Source organism: Tenrec ecaudatus, chromosome 11 (genome assembly GCF_050624435.1).
Source record: "Tenrec ecaudatus isolate mTenEca1 chromosome 11, mTenEca1.hap1, whole genome shotgun sequence".
NCBI lineage: Eukaryota > Metazoa > Chordata > Mammalia > Afrosoricida > Tenrecidae > Tenrec > Tenrec ecaudatus.
Genome location: NC_134540.1, coordinates 112617844 through 112628678, shown reverse-complemented (window position 1 = coordinate 112628678; position 10835 = coordinate 112617844). Strand labels below are relative to the sequence as shown.

Sequence of the window (10835 nt, the reverse complement as noted above, 5' to 3'; positions counted from 1 at the left end):
CCCTTCTGTGGTTGAAAAGGACTTGCTCTCTTACACACTTCAGTCCAATTTTAAAATGCTGTAATTATAACTTAAGAACTTCCAGAATTTAAGTGACTTTAATCTCTTGTTGCAATATGGGAACAGAAAATCCCTTTGAGAATCATTTTTGGTCTGGACTAAAATCAATCGCTATGTTCTTAGGGTAACTCAGTCAGAAACTTGGAGGCGTCCTTCAACTCATCCTTTCAGAGAAGGCTTTCCAGCTTGCATGATCTCGTCCACCAGGAGAATGTTGGTCACAATCACAGTGCAGAAAGGTAGAAGCAGTTTCTTTATGCAACAATTAGCTCATATGCCCGCTTCAACAACCACCATTGGCTTACCTGTGTTCAAGTCCACACACAAAAGCTGACCAGATGCTCAATGCTCAGCTCAAAATCTTTACTGGTATTGCTGGAAGGTCAAAACTTGGGTGCTTGGACTCCACGCTGGACCCTACCTTTGATGCTGAGCTTATGTTTTATCAGAGCTTCTGCCATGGTCACGTTCACTGCACCAGCCCCTGGGACCACACAGCCATCATCGTTGGCATTTTTGACGGCTCTCAAGCCATTTTGGTTGGCACCTTTCATTTGAGGGACTGTGTGTTTATGCTGTGCTTTGACCGGCGATGTGACTGAGTGGAAGTTATTGCACTTCTCGTCTCCCTGTGTGTACTCATAGACTGGACCTGCATGGCCCGAACAATCTGGACCCCGGTCCTCTAAGGAATTTAGAGCCACCCCCGTGAGCATCAGCCGCTCCGTGTTCCTCTGCTTGGCTCTGTGCAGGCCTGTGATGCCTTCCTTTGCCAAGGTGTCTAAGGATAAGCGTTCAGCACCTCTTTGGTTAATGTGCACAAATCTTTTATTGGAATTACCTCAAACTTTCGTCTTCAGCTCTATCTTCTTCACTTGGTTTTCAATAAATTTCCTGTCATATGTTAGGAGTTTCTCCCTCTCCTGGGCAGTCTTGTAAAGGAAGTCAGAGTTCATTTCTGTTCTGTTTTGTTTTGAACATTCTAAAGACACATTGCAGGAGAGTGTGTAGCGTCTTCTACTCTTTTCTTCGTGTCAGGATGACATGGTCCATGGTCCAGCCCTTAATTAATATTATTTTAAATACGGTCTGTTTCTGATTTATTTCTCAAGTCCATGATGTCAACCAAGGAGAGATCAATGGGTTCATCTTGCTTTTTAATTTCCATAATGAAATCCACCACAATCTCTGTTTGGACATCAGCAAGCTCTCAGTCACATCTGTAAGTGGTCCTCGGTCCATATCTTTGCAGAGTTCGATTTGTTCCAGAAATTGAAGGGCCTTTTGCTTGCTGCTTCAAAGTTCTCCATTACTACGCTGGGATGCAGGCCTTCAGAAATGTAGAGGTCAATCTGCTTTTGCAGTTCCCTGATGATCAGGGTGTTGAAAGTAGTAGCCTCTCCAGTTATGTCACTCTGGGCTGTCTCGACTTTTGCTATTAAGGAGTCTGTTGGGTGATTAACTTGCATTTCATGAAGCAACACTTTGCCATCTCTTGTGAGTGTGATGACTGCAACACTAGAAACAACTATCCTTGTAGTGCCCTTGGGCCCCAGGTAGGCCCTCAGCATGTCCTGCTGGCTCTGGGCCAAGCTGATATTGACTGCAACCACCATCTGTGGTGAGGTCCCTCAGCCTTGGAGTTCAGAGCCTTCACAGGCAGCAGCAAAGGAGGAAGATGAGAGCGGCCATATAGAAACCTATAGGTGAGCTCAGCATCACCTTCATTCTTTACTTATTTACTTACTAACTTACTTCTGTATTCATTTATTTAGACAATCCATTCTATCAGAAGACATCGGTTTCGGGAAAAGATATCATGCTTGGTACTGAAGAAGGTGAGGAGAAAACAATAAGACCCTCAATGAGACGGATTGCCACAGTTGCTGCAATGAGCTCAAACAGGACCATTGTGAGGCTGGTGGAGGACTAGGCAGCATTTCCTTTTCTTTCACATGGGGTAATTCAATGGCACCTGACATCAACACTGATCCAAGATCCAAAATGAACACAGAATTGGAATATTAGGAGAATTAACCATTTGGTCTATACATCTGACCATAGTTCGGATAGACAGCGGAGAGGAGACAAAGTACAGGGGGAGGGGGAGGGGTGGAATGTACATATTGCTCTGAAATATTTTATCTCCAAATTTAAAAGGTCATTTACAAATTACAAAAGAATTAACATATGGTCAAGAAAGTGTCTATGCCACTGATCCTTCCAGTATACTTATCCTTGATGTTTGACCTGTATGAAGATAGAAATGATACATGTAACTAATTCAGTTAACAAAAGCTCTGACTAGAGAGTAGAAAGTTGAAGATATAAACATCTATGAGAGATATTTGTTTGTGTGCTCTCCTGGGACCTGAACACTTGCATCCAGGCAATAAGAGGAAATGCCACTCTCTGCTGGTCATTTTATAAAGGAAGTAAATAAAAAGTTGGATTTAAAATAAATTTTTTAAATATGTATTTTTGAAGTACCATTATTTGTAAAACTTTGGAGAACAGCCCCAGAGCCTGGAGAAAGAGAGAGAGCGAGTACACACTAGCCATTTAAAAATCAGAGGTCAATTTCACCTATAAGCCTAGACTGTGCTCACACATCTGGAACATTTCAATAAAGACCTAAGAGATAAGGTTGAGAACTTCTTATCAGACACAATTAGAGGAAGGAAGTTTTCAACCCCTGATATGTGAGATGAAAGTAATGTGTAACAAAAGCAAAAAGAGCAACTCAAGATAAAGGGAAGACAGAGATAGCTGTGAAATGAATGAGAGAGCCACCAAAGGCACTCTCCGTTAATCCCAGCAATGACTTGACAACCTTCACAGACATTCCAACATGCCAGTCTGAAGAAGCATCTTAGCCAAATTTCCCATCCAGGATCCTACTACTTATTTTCACTTGTCATGTCTAAAGAACGTTAGCAGATCATACTAATTTGTCTTCATAACTCCTGAATGAAAATACATGGAGATTGTTTTTAAAGTATGATTGCAAAGAAAAAGATGAAAAGAGTTTCTGGTTAAACTGATAAAAGATGCAGCATCATAAGAATCATTTAAGATGTGGTCTGCTTCACTCGGATTTCACTTTCATGGTAAAATCTTCAAATTACTTTTTCAAACAATGTCGTTTGACAAGCAAACAGCTGGATGGAATGTGTTTGTTAGTATTCCACCTTCCTAAATCAAAGATTGGAAGTAATTTTCAGAAATACCTAAATGATAAAATTAATAAAATAGGTTTTTAATAAATTAATAAATAAAACTCAAGCGAAAGGACATAACAAATGCAAGCCCCTTGAGGTCTGAAAGGCTGTTTTGAATCAGTTGCCAGCATTACCGTGGTTTTTCTGGTAAAAATACAAGGAGGTTTCAAAAAATTGATGGAAAAATGGAATTAAAAATGATGGAATATTTCCACAAACTTTTTAAAGCCCCTACATATAACTGTTCTTATTCCCATAAAATAATAGTAGTCTCATCATGAAATTATGTAGCAACAGTTCATCACTTGCTTACTTGCTTTTGTTAGCATTGTACCCTAGGTAGAGTTAGCATTAATCTCTGCCATTTTTGAAGTTCTCTAGTACTGACCGTGCTACTTAAAGTGTGTTGTGTGCTATTAGCGCTTCAGTTCTGAACATTAGGTTTGAAGAAGCTAATGTTTATAGCAGGAGTCTGAAATCCAACTTTAGTTTCCCCAAAGATCCAGTCTCTGTTGCGTTCTTTCTATTAACTGGCAATGTGAAAACTTTGTCGTGGCTTCCCTTGACAGCCCAGGGAGGGGCAGTTTCATGCTCAGGAATTTACCTGGGTGTGTCTTTGATGGAAATGGGGGACCAGGACTCCTAGATTGTGAGTCATACTATATACAGGGAGATCTGAAGGCCCTGAATCAATTTTGTAGGCTCTTCCAATCTATAATAATGCACATATGCAATCATGAACACTTTCTCGCTTCTATAGTCCCACATGTAACCACCTTTTACATTAGTGATTTGTATGAGTGGGTCTAATCTTGCAGCGAAGAAAATCCCTTAAGAGCAGAAACTAGTTTTAGTTCCTCCCTCCCCCAGTACTAAGTTGAGAAAACATTCTAAAGTTCATGTAAAAGCATGAATAAAACTGTTTTTAAATGATTGAATAATCATAGATAGGGAAAAATACAAGAGGAACGAAATCAACTTATATTTCAAAGTAAAAATATATGGATATATATTTTAAATATATATTTTAAAATATATTTTAAACTCAATATTATTTTAAATAGTGAAATCAGTCATCACTTGTGGGAGATATTAATAAGTGTTTTTATTACCTTCTACACAACTCTATCCAGTAGTGTCATACCATTTTATAAATGAGGAAACTGTGGCTTATATTAAACAAGATGTCTTAAAAATCTACTTAAAAAACAAAAAAAACCCAGAAATTTTTACAGAGCATTGTGTTAGGTAGCAGAATAAGGGGTTGTTCCACTCCATACCTAATGATCCCCTACAGGCGGTTGGAAGCCAAAGAAAGCTAGGAGCTTGCTCCAAATTCAGGGCCCTGAGCCAGGTGGGCGGTACACCTAGGTGGGCAGTACACCTGGGTTGGCCCAAACTAGGCTAGGTGGGCTTAATTCAGCCAATGGGGTCAACCAGTACTGTTGACCATGCCTCCCAGGCCAAGGCAGGAACCTGGAAAACACAGCCTTTATTTTCCCCCTTAGGCTGCTTCTCTGCTTTCTGCTCGGCAGTCTCTCTCTGGCCTCAGGCTCCACAAGTGCGTGTGCAGTCCCATGAAGTTACCTGTGTTCAGTAACTGTAAAATCTGAAACTTCTTCTGCCCTTAATAAAAACCCACTTGGATCATGAAACAGGCTCCAGAGTGAATTCTTTCTTGTGCGAAGCCAAGAACGGAGGTATTTCCCACCCAAGAAACCTAACAATTATTTTACACAATGTCACCATTAATCAGCCCACTATATCACTACTCAAGACCATGCTTACATTTCTTTGATTTGGGAACATCATAGAGCAGCTTCTGCAGATATGAAAAGTATGTCCGAGAATCAAGAGGGAAGTGAACTAGATAATAGGAAATGGCAAGCATGTTTTCATGTTGTGAGGGTCCAGAATACAAACAATTTAATAAAGATACATCTTTGAAGATGAGTCTAAGTGTAAACTTCCTATGTTTCCATGGGTACTAATTATTGAATATAATCAATTCTGCTTGACAGTTGAAACTATGACTGTAGTAGATCAATGTGGATCATGTACCTCTTTGAGCAACTCATCAAAGCATAATTAAGATGTCCATGTCGTAAAACACACACACACATAATAGAAGACTAAATAGATGACTGGGATCCCTAAGAGTAAGACATTTATTTACATCAAAAAAAACTTCATCAAAAGAGTAAAAGGAGCCAACTTGGAGGAGGAGACCTCACAACACCCAGGGTCACTCCCCAAATAAGGGAGGTGGGGGGGAAGGGGTGGTAACTGTACACTTGAAGCTATACAACATTGAGATAAGGCTGGATGGAGCCAACCACAGCCCCATACCCCCATAGGAATGGAAGAAGAGCCTTGACAGTAAACCAGACTAACAACAGAGAGAGGAGCGCCTACATTTGGTGTTGGTGAGTATGGTGGGTGATTGGGGAAAAGTAATCTCAATCGGGAATAAGTGCTAAACAATGATTGTAGAGAACCTAGGGCGTCAATGGACCAGATTTTATGTTCCTGGGTTGACTCTATTAATACATGTCTACCTAACCTTTGGTGAACCATGCCATGGACTAAGTCACATGAGGTCCTTGGACGCTGGCCATGCAGAAGCATGGCCTAAAATATGGGCTACACCAGAAGAACTTCACACAGAGGTCCAGTTGAAAGAAATGAGCCCTGCTTCAAAGAAATGAACCCTTGGACTGAGGACTGAGGTATTCCAATGAGAGAGGAAGCAGAGAGTGGCCAACTCAGAACTGTGGAAGTGGTGGTCACTGGACCTTGAGCAGAACCCCTGGCTGGGGGGAATAGGGTGTCTAATGGAAAGGGACCCAGAATCACCATATATGTAATACCTTGATGCCCACCTCACAGTGAAATGACAGGTTTTGATCTGTCAGATAAGGATCTAAACTTGGAAGAACTGACCCAGGAACTAGTTTGTTTGCTGGTTGATTTGTTGCTGGTGCTGGTTTGGTTTGGTCTGATGTTAGATTTTGTCAAAGTTAACCTCAGTCATGCATATTCCCTGGACAAGCACATGGATGCTGGGCTCCTACTTAATTCTAGCCCCAACCCAGGAAAAGTGTATTCTGATAATATGGCCCTACTTGATAATCACCTTCATTGAATGATCACTGAAGGTCAGGGTGCTACAGCATAATGTGGTGAAGAGAGCAGATGGTGTCTGGCTATAAATAGGAATAGTGTCTTAAAGGAATGGGGTCTTAAAGGTTTGTATTCAAGCAAGCAGCCATCTAAGAGAGGAATCGCTGAGTCCACATGGCAGAAACACACCAGCCTGTGTGATCCAAAGATGATGATAACAAAATGCAAATATGATGAAGGGAAAAGTATCAGAGCTAAAATTGGGATCACCCGATTTGTGGAATGCTGTGGAAGACAATGGGAGCCCAAAACTCATCTACAGAGAATCTAGTAAGACTGAGCCCCTGTCAGATCCACTCTAGCCACAGTAAAGGTCTGGAACAGCCTTACTATCAAACATATATCTCTGTAATCCTGGTTATGCTGGCTCAAGTTGGATACTGGGTCAGTTGACCTCCCTCTAGACCAGGGTTCTCAACCTGTGGGTCGTGACCCCTTTGGGGGGTCAAATGACCTTTTCACGGGGGTCGTCTAACACCATTGGAAAACACATATTTCCAGTGATCTTATGAACTGAGATACTGCTCCTCTATCCATCTCTAGCTGAGTCCACGCACATTGCAGATAAGCCTACATACAAGTACACAGCATGATGACATCATCGCGCCAACCCCATCACATACACCCCATATAAATACAGGTTTATGTGACTGCGTTGGTGCCATAATGTACTTACGCAGACCAGTCACAAGAGCAGCTACTGTGCAGAGAGCAGCTACTCTGTTAAAAGCAGCTACTGTGTTGAAAGCAGCAGTTTGGGAGGTAAAACGACACTTCGTGAGTTATAATTAGTGGGTAAATGTTGTGGCTCTTGCAAAGACTGCCACAAGAATCTCTGATCTGGTGAGAAAGAAGCTATCACAACCTTCCCACTGACATTGGCTTTTTACACATAAAATGTGGCAATGCAGTCTACTGTTATTATATTAAGACTGTTACCCATGCTACACCATGCTTCAAGACAAAATTTCATTTATTTGTAATTAGAAATAAATATTTCATAATATATAATTACATATTGTTTTGTGATTAATTACTATGCCTTAATTATGTTCAATTTGTAACATGAAAATAAATCCTGCATATCAGATATTTACATTATGATTCATAACAGTAGCAAAATTATAATTATGAAGTAGCAACAACAAAAATTTTATGGTTGGGGGTGGTCACCACAACATGAGGAAATATATTAAAGGGTCACAACATTAGGAAGGTTGAGAACCACTGCTGTAGACCAAGCCTGAATTTGTTCTAGGTTCAAGAAATTCTTGTCTATTCCATAATAAAACTAGCTTCCCTGACTTTTTAATGGGGTCTTTTTATTTTTTACTCATTTAAAAATATTTTTATCTTTATATTATTTTTGTTTTAGCTGCACCATATTATTTAATTTATGTTCTTTACTATCTCTGTTGGGTTTACCAGTTTGTAAAGCACAGAGGGGTGGATGCATAGAGATAATAATTGATGGAAGGGTTTATAGGGGATGTAGGGGTGTGGGGAGATGGAAAGCATGAGGGGATTTGAGGAGTCAACAAAGAAGACCAGGGGAGCACTAGGATTGAATGTGATTACACAATTCATTTTAAAGGTGATTTGATCATGGGAAAGAAACATACAAGCAAAATGTTCTAAAATTTATTGTTGTAATTATTGCACAATTCTCTTTCTATGATTGAATAATTTAATTATATGATATGTAAATTCTGTGTCAATAAAACTTTAAAAAGAGTAAAAAAGGAACCTAACTGAAATTTTTTTCAGTGATGACGTATCAGAAAGGGAAAATTGTATAGAAAATTTTAAAATCTCAACAAGAAAAGACAAATACTCTAAAAATGGTTAAAGGACATGATCAAACAGTTCATCACACAAAAAAATTTTAGGTGATCGTATAAAAAAATGCTTGAGATATGTTAACCGAAGGTTAAAAAACAAACAAACCAGAAAACAAATTCTGGAGAAGATGTAGAGAGATTGGAACCCTCATACACTCCTAGTGGAACTGTAAAATGGTACAGCCACTGTGGAAAGCAGTGTAGAACTTCCTCAAACAAGTTGGGAATAGAAAGCAAAAGAGATGAAGACAACCTAAATGCCCATCAGTGGAAGGATGCAAAATCAACTTTGGTACATACAGCGTAATATTACTTAATTTTAAAGAAAATAATGGATCTGTGAGACACTTCATGACATAGGTGAACCTGAAGAAGAGTATGCTAAGAGAAATTAGTGAATCACAAAAGGCCAAATATTGTATGAGGCCACTATTATAAAACGATATTAAAGGGTTTTCACACTAAAACATAGTTTTATGGTTGTCAAAGGTAGGAGAAAAGAGAATTCATAGGATAGGGTGTAGACATATGTTAACTTGGGTGACTTGGACACTAATGTATAACAAAAGGGAGGTGGGCAAGAAACTGAAGGAGACATGGCAAGACATTGAAAGGTCTGTAGGAGTTAAAGGCAACAGAGGCAATAGTGCTGACATACAATTTGATGCTTAGATCCACATGAATACTAAACAGGTAAAGGAGGGAGAATGGAAGTATACCCACAAAGATAGATAGATAGATAGATAGATAGGTAGATAGATAGATAGATAGATAGATAGATAGATAGATAGATAGATAGAGATTCAACAGGATATTTGTAAATGTGTATTCATTTTTGCAGCAAATACACTCATGAATGTAGTGGATCATTTGGGTGCAAAGTCATGAATTTTTTTTGACATAACCAAACTCCTTGAGAGAATGAGCCAACCGGCTTGGGGGATAAGGGTCGTTGTTTAGGGGGACAGCAAGGTCTATTGGTACAGCATAGTTCACAAGCACAATCTTCTTCATCTTACTTTGGTGTGTAGGGACTGGGGTCCTAAAACTTATGAAGAGCCATCTAAGGGGCAACCATTGGTCTCTCCCTGTATTGAGGGAAGACACATGGAAAGAATTAGCCCAATATACAAATGGACCATGCAAACCCAGACGCCACAATCCTGAAACCAGAAGAACTAAACAGTACCAGGCCACCTGAGACAGTTAGTTTATTGTGCCAGTCTGGCCGATAATCACAAGTGGGATTAACTGAAGGGTGGAGAGATAAATGACTGTCTGAGCCTCGCCTTTCTTGTCTCTCGCTCTTTGATCATAGGACCAGTGAGCCTTGCTTGTTCTGTGCCTCAATTTAAAGGGTACACTACCTGTGGGATGCCTAGCCGGTGGGCTGTGTCCCTGTAAGTTGAGCTCCCTGAAAGACCACACGATTGGAATGTACATCTCTGGAGCTGGGGATTGACGGTTGGTGACCTGCCTTGCTGTTTGCTGCCTGTGCTGAGATAGCCTAGCTGTCTCTACAGAGGACTACCTGGCGGCCCTCAAGACTCAAAGGACTGCCAGTGTCTCACAACTCTCTCAAGGAAGTGAGTTGCACTGAGCCATTTGTATTGATTTATAGTTTAACTGTTCATTTCTTGTATTGTATATGTCTATCTGTATATAATTTAACAGTTCATTTCTTGTGTTATATATCTATCTTGATAGATAGATAGATTGATAGATAGATGATAGATAGATAGATAATTACTAGCAATCTGGTTTTGTCTCTCTAGAGAACCCTAACACACCACCACTACCAACTGCTTTGAAAAGAGTGGGAAAAAATATGGAATAAAAGTCAATCATTAAAAAGGCCAGACTGGCTCGTCAGAAAGAGATAGATGGGACTGCCTGCCCTCCCCCAATACTATAGCCTTTCAACACTTTCAGGTCTGGAAATGAATCCACCTCTGTGATAGAATACTCAACAAGATTTAAGATCAAAAGTACAGAATATACCCAAATCTCAAGTTCAGAGGGTGTAATAATTAGATTTTATATCAACTTTTTGTACCTGGATGAAGATACAGGTGGAAACCAACCTATCCTCCTTGGAAGTGCAGACTATTTATTAGAGAGGTTGTGGAGAACTTCTCTCGCCTTTATCCCTTTCACCTTCATACTCACCTGGATTCTGCATCTAGCTCTGGCGTTGACAGCTCATGCACCATGCTGACCCTGAAAGCTGCAATTCTCTGCCATATTCATACCAGCCTTGGATCCACATGGCTCTGCACCCACCAGCCTGTGATCTCCCTGCTTCCCACCTCACCTTCCTACTTCACTGATCAGCAGCTGCATGAATCTGGATAGAGTTCCACTAGCATTTAATTCATAAACTTGAATTGTATGAATCTGGGTCACTTCTTGATATAAATTTCTTTGACATAAAGTTCATTCGTGTATATATTTATATTTATTATATATACCTACATCTGTGTAAAAACATATATGTACATGTTTACATGTCTGTATATATCTCAGTTTT

The 10835-nt window shown here is 39.9% G+C and overlaps 1 pseudogene; it reads right to left on the bottom strand.

The window, feature by feature from the left end:
- Window positions 1–219: 219 nt before the first annotated feature.
- On the bottom strand, window positions 220–10518 carry LOC142461045 (T-complex protein 1 subunit zeta-like; annotated as a pseudogene).
- Window positions 10519–10835: the final 317 nt, after the last annotated feature.